The sequence below is a fragment of the Anas acuta genome, chromosome 2, assembly GCF_963932015.1.
Source record: "Anas acuta chromosome 2, bAnaAcu1.1, whole genome shotgun sequence".
NCBI classification, from domain to species: Eukaryota; Metazoa; Chordata; class Aves; order Anseriformes; family Anatidae; genus Anas; species Anas acuta.
The window spans coordinates 113,065,735-113,075,782 of record NC_088980.1 but is presented as its reverse complement, the minus strand read 5'-3'; the positions used below and the strand labels follow the sequence as shown (position 1 = coordinate 113,075,782).

The following is a 10,048-nucleotide window of genomic DNA, read 5'->3' as shown; positions in this document are numbered from 1 at the left end:
AGCTTCACCTTTTTTATATGAACTGTCCCAAAACTGTTCAGGAAAATGAGTCCTGATCCAGCTGAAAGGCTGTCAACACAGTTGACTCACAACTACTTGCTTCCTTACCCCTAAATGGAGTTCTCTTTTTGCTTGTCTCTGCTGTAAACATCACACAGAATAATTATGGTTCTCATTTAATGTTCTGTGAACACACAAGGGCTGAAATTAAATGTATTTTTTAATCATCTCAGAAATATGAACAGGTTGGTGGATAATTTTTCATGTATATTTGGTTTTTTTCTTCTGCTCTTGCTACTTCCCAAGGGGGTTTTGTTGACATTTGCTGACTGTACAAATCAGGGCCTGCGTTTAACAACATTAATTGGCCAGGACAACCATTAGCACAAGTCCGGGGAAGATTTTGCTATGAGCAAGCTCACTGCTGCACAAACACACAGATGATATAATCTCAGCAGCACAGATGCCTTGGTGTAAGACCTTTATCAATCCAATCCGCTATTGATGCTCTAGCTACAGGAGATAGATTCTAGCAAAATTTGTTGCTCGGCCCCAGCACTACATGAACATGACTAGAGTCATTTGAGAAAGAAGCTGTCTCTGAAAGCAATGCAGTCATCTGTATAATTATCCCTATGTTCCCTCTAATGAACTCTGCAAGACCAGCAAAGAGCGAACAGAGAGATCTTGGAACACAGAACTTGGAAAATCGGATAACCTGGCAAGGGAGAGTTGAGCGCTGGCAGTAAATGAAGAGCTTCAAACACACAAGGTGCAACATTTTGAAAGGGTTTCACTGTATAAGAGTGAAAACTCAAAATTTCAAGTGTGATTTTGCTGAAGAGAAAAAAAGAATTTGAAAGGAACAGTAAAAAAGGGGATGAAAGTAGATGTGTAGACTTGTAAAAAGGATAAAGGAGAGAGTGGGAGAAGACTGAACAGGAGGTTCTCTTCCATATCAGTCTTAAATCTTCTTTCTGCATGTCAGAAACTATGAAAATGTTAGAGTGCTGCCATCAAGGAAAAGACATTTGTGTATTTTCTTCTAATCCTGCACCCCTGCTATCAAATATCCTACTTGATTTTTGTCACGAATTCCTTAAAGTGTAATTATTATTTGACTTCACTTTGTACTTGGACATTTTTGCTCAGTTCTCAGAAAAACAGTCAAGGATTGATGGTTGAATATTACAAACTTTCTGGCTTGGCTTATAATTTGAGTAAAATCTGCCTTTGGAGAAAATTCTTCCCTGCAGAATGAAAGAAACTATAAACTAAAAAGAACTATAGAAAAATAGCTATATTCAACATAATTCACCACTGCACTGACATACAAAACAAATGTGTTGTATACTTTAGAACAAATTATTATTTAAAAAATAAAAAAAAAAAAATTAAAAATCTACCGTTCTTTAATTTAGTCAGCTTTTCAGATGTTTCTGTTCCATTAACTGAATATTTGAGCAGGAAAGATTGTCTTGCAGGTAGAAGGCACAGATCACAGCCACAAAAGAGATACAAAAAAAATAATCAATTTGATTCATAGTCTCTTCCTACTTCTTTATAGTTTGAGGAATGCTTGGCTGAGTGAAGTTCTGTGGTTCGTTATTTTGAAGAAATATTTCTTTTGTTTTCATAAATCAGAGCCTTCCCATTTCCTTCATAAACCAGGGAGATGAAGCAATCCTGATACCTTTATTCCATGTACAGTCAGATGATGGGGTTCTGCCTCCTTCCTTGCATGGGGGAGACACCCTTCCCTCCTCAAGCTATCTACAGGGACTCCTGTTCACTCGGAAGGGATGCCGTGACAGGAGGTTACAGAAATGTCTGCAGGACAACAGGAAGATGGTGAAGGGGCTGGGCACTCCAGCAAACAGCAGCTGAAGGAAACCAAGGGCTGCAAAAAGGTAGGGTTAGGCTCAGGACAGAGAGGAAGGGTAGACTCAAGGTGGAAAGGCTCTGCCAGGGAAAGCAGAGGACGGTGCAATAATCCTCACCTAGGGAATTTCCCCTCAGCAGAAGGCTGGGATCTGCTTCTCCCATTGTTCTTGCTCCAAGTAATTAATTTTCATCCTTCCTTTCTTTGAGAAACAGTTGACAAAACGGAGTGAAATAAAAAAGTTGTCTCTTTGCCAGTTGTCTCTTTTAGTCTCAGACTTCATTCTCTGTGCGTGTTTCACCAGTAACCTGGAGCTTTTCAACCTTCTTTTTACTGTTTCCAGAACTGTCTTCCTAAACCTTTTGAAAGGACGGTATAGAAAAGTATGGCTAAAACATCGCATGAATCTTTGTCTCCACTTGTCCTATCCCTATGGACGACTGAATATTCCACTTATTTTTTTGATGAATTCTAACCTAACCTTCTTTTGTATGGTACTAGGTAATCAACCCAGGCTAAAGGGAACCATCAGCCATGGGTGTTTCCATCATACCAAATCTGTGTGTTATTCAAGATCCACCGTATGCTCTTCCATGGCCCATTTCCCTAGCTCTAACCCGCATCTAATACTCTGCATAACCAACTGGAAAGCTCAAATCTGTGCATTTCTAATCTCTCGGTACAGTTACCTGGTCTCCAAAAACAAATGGCTGCTAAAGGAGAAAACAAGCAGTAAATGAATAAGCATCATCTTGTTCCTGCTTGCTCAACTTTCCAGCGGTTCTATTGTAAATTCATGGATTCTGGGAAGGAGGAAAAATGCTCAGTGTGTGCGTGGCAAAAATAAGTTGTGTCCTTTCATGATGCTATTATTAAAGTTGTAAAACTGTACTCTAGAGATGCTGCAGGCTGGATCATCACTACTGCAACCTTCTGGAGTCCAGAAGCTGGCAGAGCTATAGAGGCTGGAGCTAGTCGCTGAGCTGGCCTGCCAGTCTTGCACGCCGTCTACACGGTGCTGTGCAGCAGTGGCTGGCACGAATTGAACAAGCACAAAATCGAGTGCCTAGAGTATTTCTTTTCACACATGTAATTGGATTGAGAATTGGTTTTAGATGGGCTCAATCCACAAATACCAGTGAAAACAAGCCAATGACATATACTACTGTGTTGATAAGTATTTTTGTACTCTGAGCACCAGTAATACATAAAAAAAAAAAAGCCCAGTCCTTCCATTTTGTACAGATCTGAGTATTATTTTTGCCTGCGTAAAGGTAATGTAATTTTAGAAAAATGTATGTGTGGATTTCTAAGACTGGACGCTAGTAGAAGAAATTGTACCATAGCAAAATATTATGATATATTAGCTTTTCAGTTCCGTACACCACTATCTTGTCAGAGCTCTGAATTAATTGACTGGTATTGACTACACGCTTCAACACTGAGTTACAGAATTGGATTGTTAAGAATTAGGTTATCCCCTGTGATTTAAGCTGTTAGACAAAATCACAGACACATAAGGTTGGAAGAAACATATGGCTCATATCTCCTTTGAGAAAAAATCACGTCTGTCTAGTATATTCCTGAAAGAAGTTTGTCTGTCCTGTTCTTCTAAAGTTTTGATGATGGGAATTCTTTAAGAAACCTCTTCAAATGCTGAGGAAAGGGTTGTCTAACAAATATCTCTCTTGCTGCAAGTCACTTCTCATCTTATTCTGTGTTGGCACGGAGAAGACTTGATTCCTTTTGCAAGTCTTTTATACAGGTCAAGAATGCTATCAGGTCATCATTCAGTTTCCTTTTTTCTAGATTAAATAAATCCCCCCCCCACCCCACGGATTTATTGAATCTCATCTCTCCTTTTACTCTCATATAGTTTTCTTGGTTTATTTCTTTTCTTATCATGTCCCAAAGTGGACACACAACCCTAGTTATCAGTGCTGAGCAGACCAGAAAATTACATTTATATTCCCCAGAATTTCATTTGTTTGGCTTATGGGTCAGTAAAATCATTGAGGGAGGAATGTTTTTTCAGCAGCATCATACTGTTGACTCACAGTCAGTTCATCATTGACTGGAGGACCCGAAGCCTTGCCTGCCGTAGTGCTGCCTTGCCAGCTATTCTCCACTTTGCAGCTGTGCATTTGACTTCCCCCCATGAGGAGTTCTTTGCATTCTTTATTGAATTTGATCTTATTGATTTCAGAGCATTTCACCAACGTGCCAAGATTACTTTAAATTCTAATCTTGTTCACCGAAGTGCTCAAAAACCCTTCCATCTCGATGTCATCCACAAATTTTACTCTGTTCGAACCATTACTCTCATCCAAGTCATTAATGAAAGCATTGAGTCACACTGACCCCAGCCATACCCTTGCGGGACCTCACTTACAACATCCTCCTGGCTTGACAGTGAATCATTGATAATTACTCTGGACAAGTGGTATTTCAACTACTTGTGCACCTGCCCAGCTGCAGTGATTTCGGCCTGGCCTCATTCTTTTTTTTTTTCTGTTCAGCACGTAGAAACCTCCTTTGGGACCACATCAAAAGGTTTTAAAAACCCTTGCTCATGTTTGAAGCTTACCACGTACCAGCCAGGTCAGGCATGCCCGGTGTACACAGCTTATGGACTGGATCCTCCAAGTTCATTTGTGTAGCCCACAGCCAACTGCAAAGCGCCTGCCGTACCTACGCAGACAGCAGGTTATGTTCACCTGAGTGATTCAGCCATAAGCAGTACTTTTGTGGCACTTACCCAACAAATCCAGCACCCACAAGAAAGTATGGACTTTTGGAGGCATAAAGATGATGGGTTTTGTGGGTACAACATTTCCATAACACATGGGAAAAGCAAGGCATCTCCTGCGCAGCCCCAGAGAGGTCACGTCCCCAGCAGCAAGAGGTTTAGGTGCCTACAGCACAGAGCCGCTCGTCCTGAAGAAGAGATGATTAGATCTGTTTAACACAATGTTCTTCAAAAGCCTTTATTGCCTGACTGTATTCTGCTTGTTTAGGAACAAACTGTATTAGTTTGTTTTAAAATGCTTCTCAGTGACAGTCCCAGCCCGACTCCCCCAAAGTCTCTATTTTCTTCATTTTCTCACTTTTAATGACAGGTATTATGTTTATCCACAGGGACTTTTCTTCTAGCAGCTGTCAAAGATTATTGTTAGTGCTTCTGAAAATGCTCTAGCACTTTAAATTTGCCAGCATAAAGCTCAGCAGGCTGGGCTGATTTCAATGTATCTACATCTCTTAAATTTTAAAATGTATTCTTTATTTGATTTTTGACTTTTCTATAGCCCTGTTAAAAAGAAACACGGTAAGTTTCTGGGTACCAGCACGTTGTTTGTGACTTAAAACCATTGAGTATCTCAGTTTTGGTGTCATCTGCCTTTCCTCTCGCTGAGCCACAGACCTTCCTTCAGCCTCCCCGTTTCTAACATCCTTTCAAAGCTGTCATTGCAATTTGTCCCTTGTGACTCATTTTGTGCCTTAGCTTTTCCGAGTCCTTCCTATCCAGGCCCCCTTTGTCCCTCTATCCCTTCCTGTACAGCTGATTTGGTGTGATTCCTGTTATTTACCTTGCAAGGTGAACCTGGAAATGCAGCAGGGCATTTCTGCGCTGCTCATTGCAGTCACGAGGACAGCAAGGAGGCAGTGCAGTCACCGGGCAGCTCCTTGTCACACAACCTGGCATGTACACCGCTGGCAAAGCAGCTGCAGCTTCTCTAGAGCCAGCAGTAGATTAACTCATGGACATGCTACCTTCCCAAGGCAGCACAGCTTCATCTTCACATCCTGCACCTGTCTGTGTTTGAGCTGCGGGCCACTTTCAGCTGTCTGCTCCTACAAAGAAATTTCCACGTACTTAATTTAAACGGTGGCTATAGATACACCTAATCCCAAGAAGGACGTTTACCATTTTACCTTAACAAATCTTAAAGCATTTACAAGGGAACCCATCCTTTCTTTTTGCAGGTGGAGGAACCAAGATGCAGAAATAAAGGTGAGGGCTATATCCAGGGCAATGCTCGGCACGGGCTGTGTTCAGAAGGGCAACCAGGCTGCCGAATCCTGACCCAGCATCCTTGCCACAGCCTCACATCATCTCCACAGATGAACTGCTGACTTCTCTCCATACCCCTCAAGGACTTTGTGATATACATCCAACTCCACTTTCCATTTCAAGCTGCTGCATGCTACTCAACCGTTTGGCACAGACAGCAGCGATGCCCTCAGGAAACTGAAGTTTCTGTAAAGCCACACGTTGCTTCAAAGTATCATTACAATGCCCAACTTCCAAACTTTTTTCGGAAAAGAGTTTGAAAGTTAAAAGAGCTAGGAAGTTAAAAGAGTTTGGAAGGCAAAGTTAGAGCCTTTGTGTTGACAAGATGCAGAGCACAGCAGCACAGTAATGCTCTGTGCACTACATTAATGCAAATAAGTCACAAACCTGCACGTATAGGCTGATGGTAATTGTATAGCACAACGTTTTCACTCTTTCACAAGAGGACTGCCACTGCTAGTGTGCATTGTTTATTGCAGATAAAAACTAAAAGGGAATGAAATCTACTGCTGTAACTGACGACCTTTACAGCTTCATCCTCTCAGAGGAGCTGAAATCTGATGGCTTATGAGAAAGTAGGCAGCTGGAAAGTCCCTCGGCTCCCTCACAGCCCCCGTGGTGCATACCCACTCTCAGTGGTGCTTCATTCAGATTCCCAATGAGCCCTGACACCCAGGCTGGACTTGTGCCCACAGGAGCTTGGGAAGCACAGGGGAAGCAGGCATCCTGCAGCTTCCCCAGTGGTGAGCAGCATCTAGTAGTGCCCACCACCGAAAAGGATGGGCGATGCTCCCAGAAGGGGGTTTACAAGTGCTGGATGTGAACAGCCCCCTCATTTTGCAAGCCACCAAATGTCTGCTGCAATGCATTTCTAGTACAGCGTGACCTCTCTGGGACTGCCATCGTGTTCTGAATGAAGCTCACGCAGCTACCACAAAGCTGCTAATTTAGTAACACGCTTAATCACAATTCTAACTTGCAGATCATTAAGAAAGCCCAGACTTACACATGCAATCTGGTTCTAAGCAGCTGACACCATTTCCTTCTTCCAAGGAGAGAATAAATAAAATTATTAATGAAAAAATCACAAAAATCCAGCGTGCAAATTGCTTGTAGTTCCCTGCTCACACATTACTCACTGAAAAACTTTTCTTGCTATACGGCACACGTTCTGTTTCTTTCTGTGACATCTCAGTGCTAAGCACTACATTTCTGCCAGTGGTACACCTCACTGTCTGTAATGAGCCCAGCGAACCACCAACATGCAGCGTCAGTATTTCCACTGCTGTTATCTGCACTGTGGCATCTCCAAGCTAAAGATCGTAGAGATGATGATGTGCCCAAAGTCCAGTTTGGATAATGTATCCAAATGGAACAAATTCCGTTCATTATTTGATTTCACAGGCACTTAATCAAACAAAACGATGCCTAGCTGGCACAGTGGTAGATGAACTAGGGAAAGATTAGATTTGTCAACTGTGACATTAAGATCAGCACAGCCTAGCGTGATTCCCTCTCTCCTCACACTCTCTTAGATGTGGGAGGTGTGATCTCCTCTCATTCTTCGGCATTGGGGTGATGTCAAATTAGGAACCCCATAAGCTGACACCAAATGGTGGGACGGCTGCTTACCAAGCCCGTTGTCTTCCTTGCTAAAGCACCGTTTGTGTCACCCCTGAGGAGATCAGCTACGTACAGACAATCTGAGGGATCGGCTAGAGAGCTCGCAGTTTGTAATGCTGTTAAACAGTAAATGTAGGAAAGCCAGTAAAAGCTTTGTAAACTGCTTCGTGAATTGCTGCCGGGGAAGAGGAGCTGGTCAACGTGTACTAGGGCAGCTTGCTCAGAAGGCACAACAGAAAGCAGGGTCAGGAGGGAGCACTTGGTGCTTCCAGCAAAACCCCAGCCTGCCACACCTGAGGCACTTCCTTCGTGCTGGAAGGGAAGGAGCCAAGCCACACAGTGCCCATACAAATTACATTGCTGTTTTTTTTATGGATGAGACGTATCCTAAAAACTCAAGGTGAGAGGTAATAGCTAAGGAAAAACCTGTTAAGTTTGCCCTAGAATTACATTTCAAGTTTAAACGACTCCCGGTCATTCTTGTTTTCCAGCCTTGTAATTAGGAGCTTGCCCTTATGCCCGGCTGTAGTAAACCTTTAATTTGATTAATGCTTGCACTTGACTAGCGCTGATGACAAGCCGAGGTGAAGCTAACAAACTTCAGAGTACTGTTTATCTTGTGAGAAGCTCCAAACACATCCAAGTAAAGAAGCAGCTTCTTGAGGAACTGCCCCCCAAGACATGTGTAAAGGATCAGCAAACAGAATGTGCTCCTTTGTAGGTATGAGAATTAACAAGAGGACAAGAGTTTTCACGTGCTTGATTGCAGAAAGATGCTGGCTCTGACAGACATAAGCCAACATCCCTCCTGCAAGGAACAGGTGCCTGAAGATATCTTACAGATATTTCCTATAGTCAAGATATTTTCCTTATAGTCACAAATTTCCCCATAACTCTGCATTTTAATTTGTACAATCAGCATCTCAGTAAGACAGACTGAAAGGGAGGGTTTTCACTTAGCAGAAGTGAAAATGACTTTTGATTTGGGTATCATTTAATTTTCACCCAGTTCAAGCAAAGCCAACAGACACAGTGTATCCCTGCAACGCAGGACGCTTGAGGAAAACTCCCCTTGGAATACGCTGATGTTCAGTGTACCCCCAAAAAACAGCCACTCAGCCAGGTGGGCAGCCTTGTCCATCCCGTGACTGCTAACAGGACAGAGAGCAGCATGCAAGCCCTGATGTATGGTTCCTACGGTGCTCTGCCAGGAACCAAAGCACTTTTCTAGGGGAATCCTGCCCGCTACTTGATGACAGTCTGTTGAACTGTTGCTGCTGTCGCTAGTCGCAATCCCCTTATGAAAGCTTTCTGTGCAAAGCTGTCACAGCCGGGTCTGCTACCCGTAGAGCGGGCAGTCCTTCAGCCACTTAGCCTTGGAGGTCATGTTCTGGAGAATGAAAGATCACGGTTTATTGTGGTGAAACTGCCTGCAAGTGAAACACCAGTAGGTTAGCATTTTATTGAAACGGCGATGAATTTAGCCCGCAATTTCAAGAAACGGAGCAGCGCACCCTGACAGAGCCTCAGAAGCTATAAATTACAGCAGCCCTCCCCGTTAGCAGCCCGCAGAGCCATGAACATCCTCAGCCCCGCTAACCTCTTAACCGGATCCCTACTGAGCAGCGAGGTGCGTGATCTCCTGAGCTGGAATCGGCGTGTAAGGGCAGGTTCTCCTGCGCTCCGACCTCCTTGATGTGCCGCTCGTCCCTTTCAGGAAGGTTACAGTCACTTAGATGCAGTCACATTACAGTCACATCCCCTCACCTCAGCACCCCAGTGGCAGCACCCCTTGCTGCAGGCCCACCCGCTGCGACACCGCCTTTCCCCTGCATCTCCCTGCTCTTCTCCGGCCATCTCCTGCTCCACCTGCGCCACATCCCCACATCCTCCCCCTGCCCTCACCTCTCCTTCGCTGGGAGGGGAGGCCAGGACTCGGGAGCGGCTGCCACAGGGCAGCGGGGCGAGCATTTCACTGATTTATTTTTTTAACGTGGATTCTTTTTAACGTGGCTGCATTGGGATGGGCTGCGGGATGCCCCTCACGGCCCCTCAGGCGCGACATGGCGGCGGGACACCCCCTCCCCGTGACAGGAGACCCCCTCCCCAGGTCCGGGGGGGGGACACGGGGATTTGGGGGGGAGCCCCGGGGCTGCAGGAGGAGGAGGAGGAGGAGAAGGAGGTGGAAGAGGAGGAGGAGGGAGGCGGGGAGGGGTGAGGGGGGGGGGCGCTGAGGGAGGGGGCTGCCGCCCCGCCCTCCCCCAGCACAGGGATGACGTCACCCCCTCCAACCGTCCCAACCGTCCCAACCGCCGCCCCAACGGCCGCCCGCGGAGCCCCGCGGGGAGGGGGCACCCCCCTTGTGCCCCCCGTTATCCCCCTCCGTCCCCGCCCGGCCGCGCGGGGACCCCCCCGGCTCTCCCCCCCCCTCCCTCCCGCCTCGCCCCTTCCCCACGCCCACGACGTCATCC

At 45.3% G+C, this 10,048-nt stretch overlaps 1 long non-coding RNA gene across 1 annotated transcript; it reads right to left on the bottom strand.

Annotated features, from left to right (window-relative positions):
* Positions 1-7,640: 7,640 nt before the first annotated feature.
* On the bottom strand, positions 7,641-10,020 carry LOC137851036 (uncharacterized). The gene is made up of 3 exons (XR_011092966.1): positions 9,483-10,020; positions 9,178-9,287; positions 7,641-9,007 (listed from the first exon to the last, which is right to left on the bottom strand). It is a non-coding gene; the product is annotated as an uncharacterized lncRNA (long non-coding RNA).
* Positions 10,021-10,048: the final 28 nt, after the last annotated feature.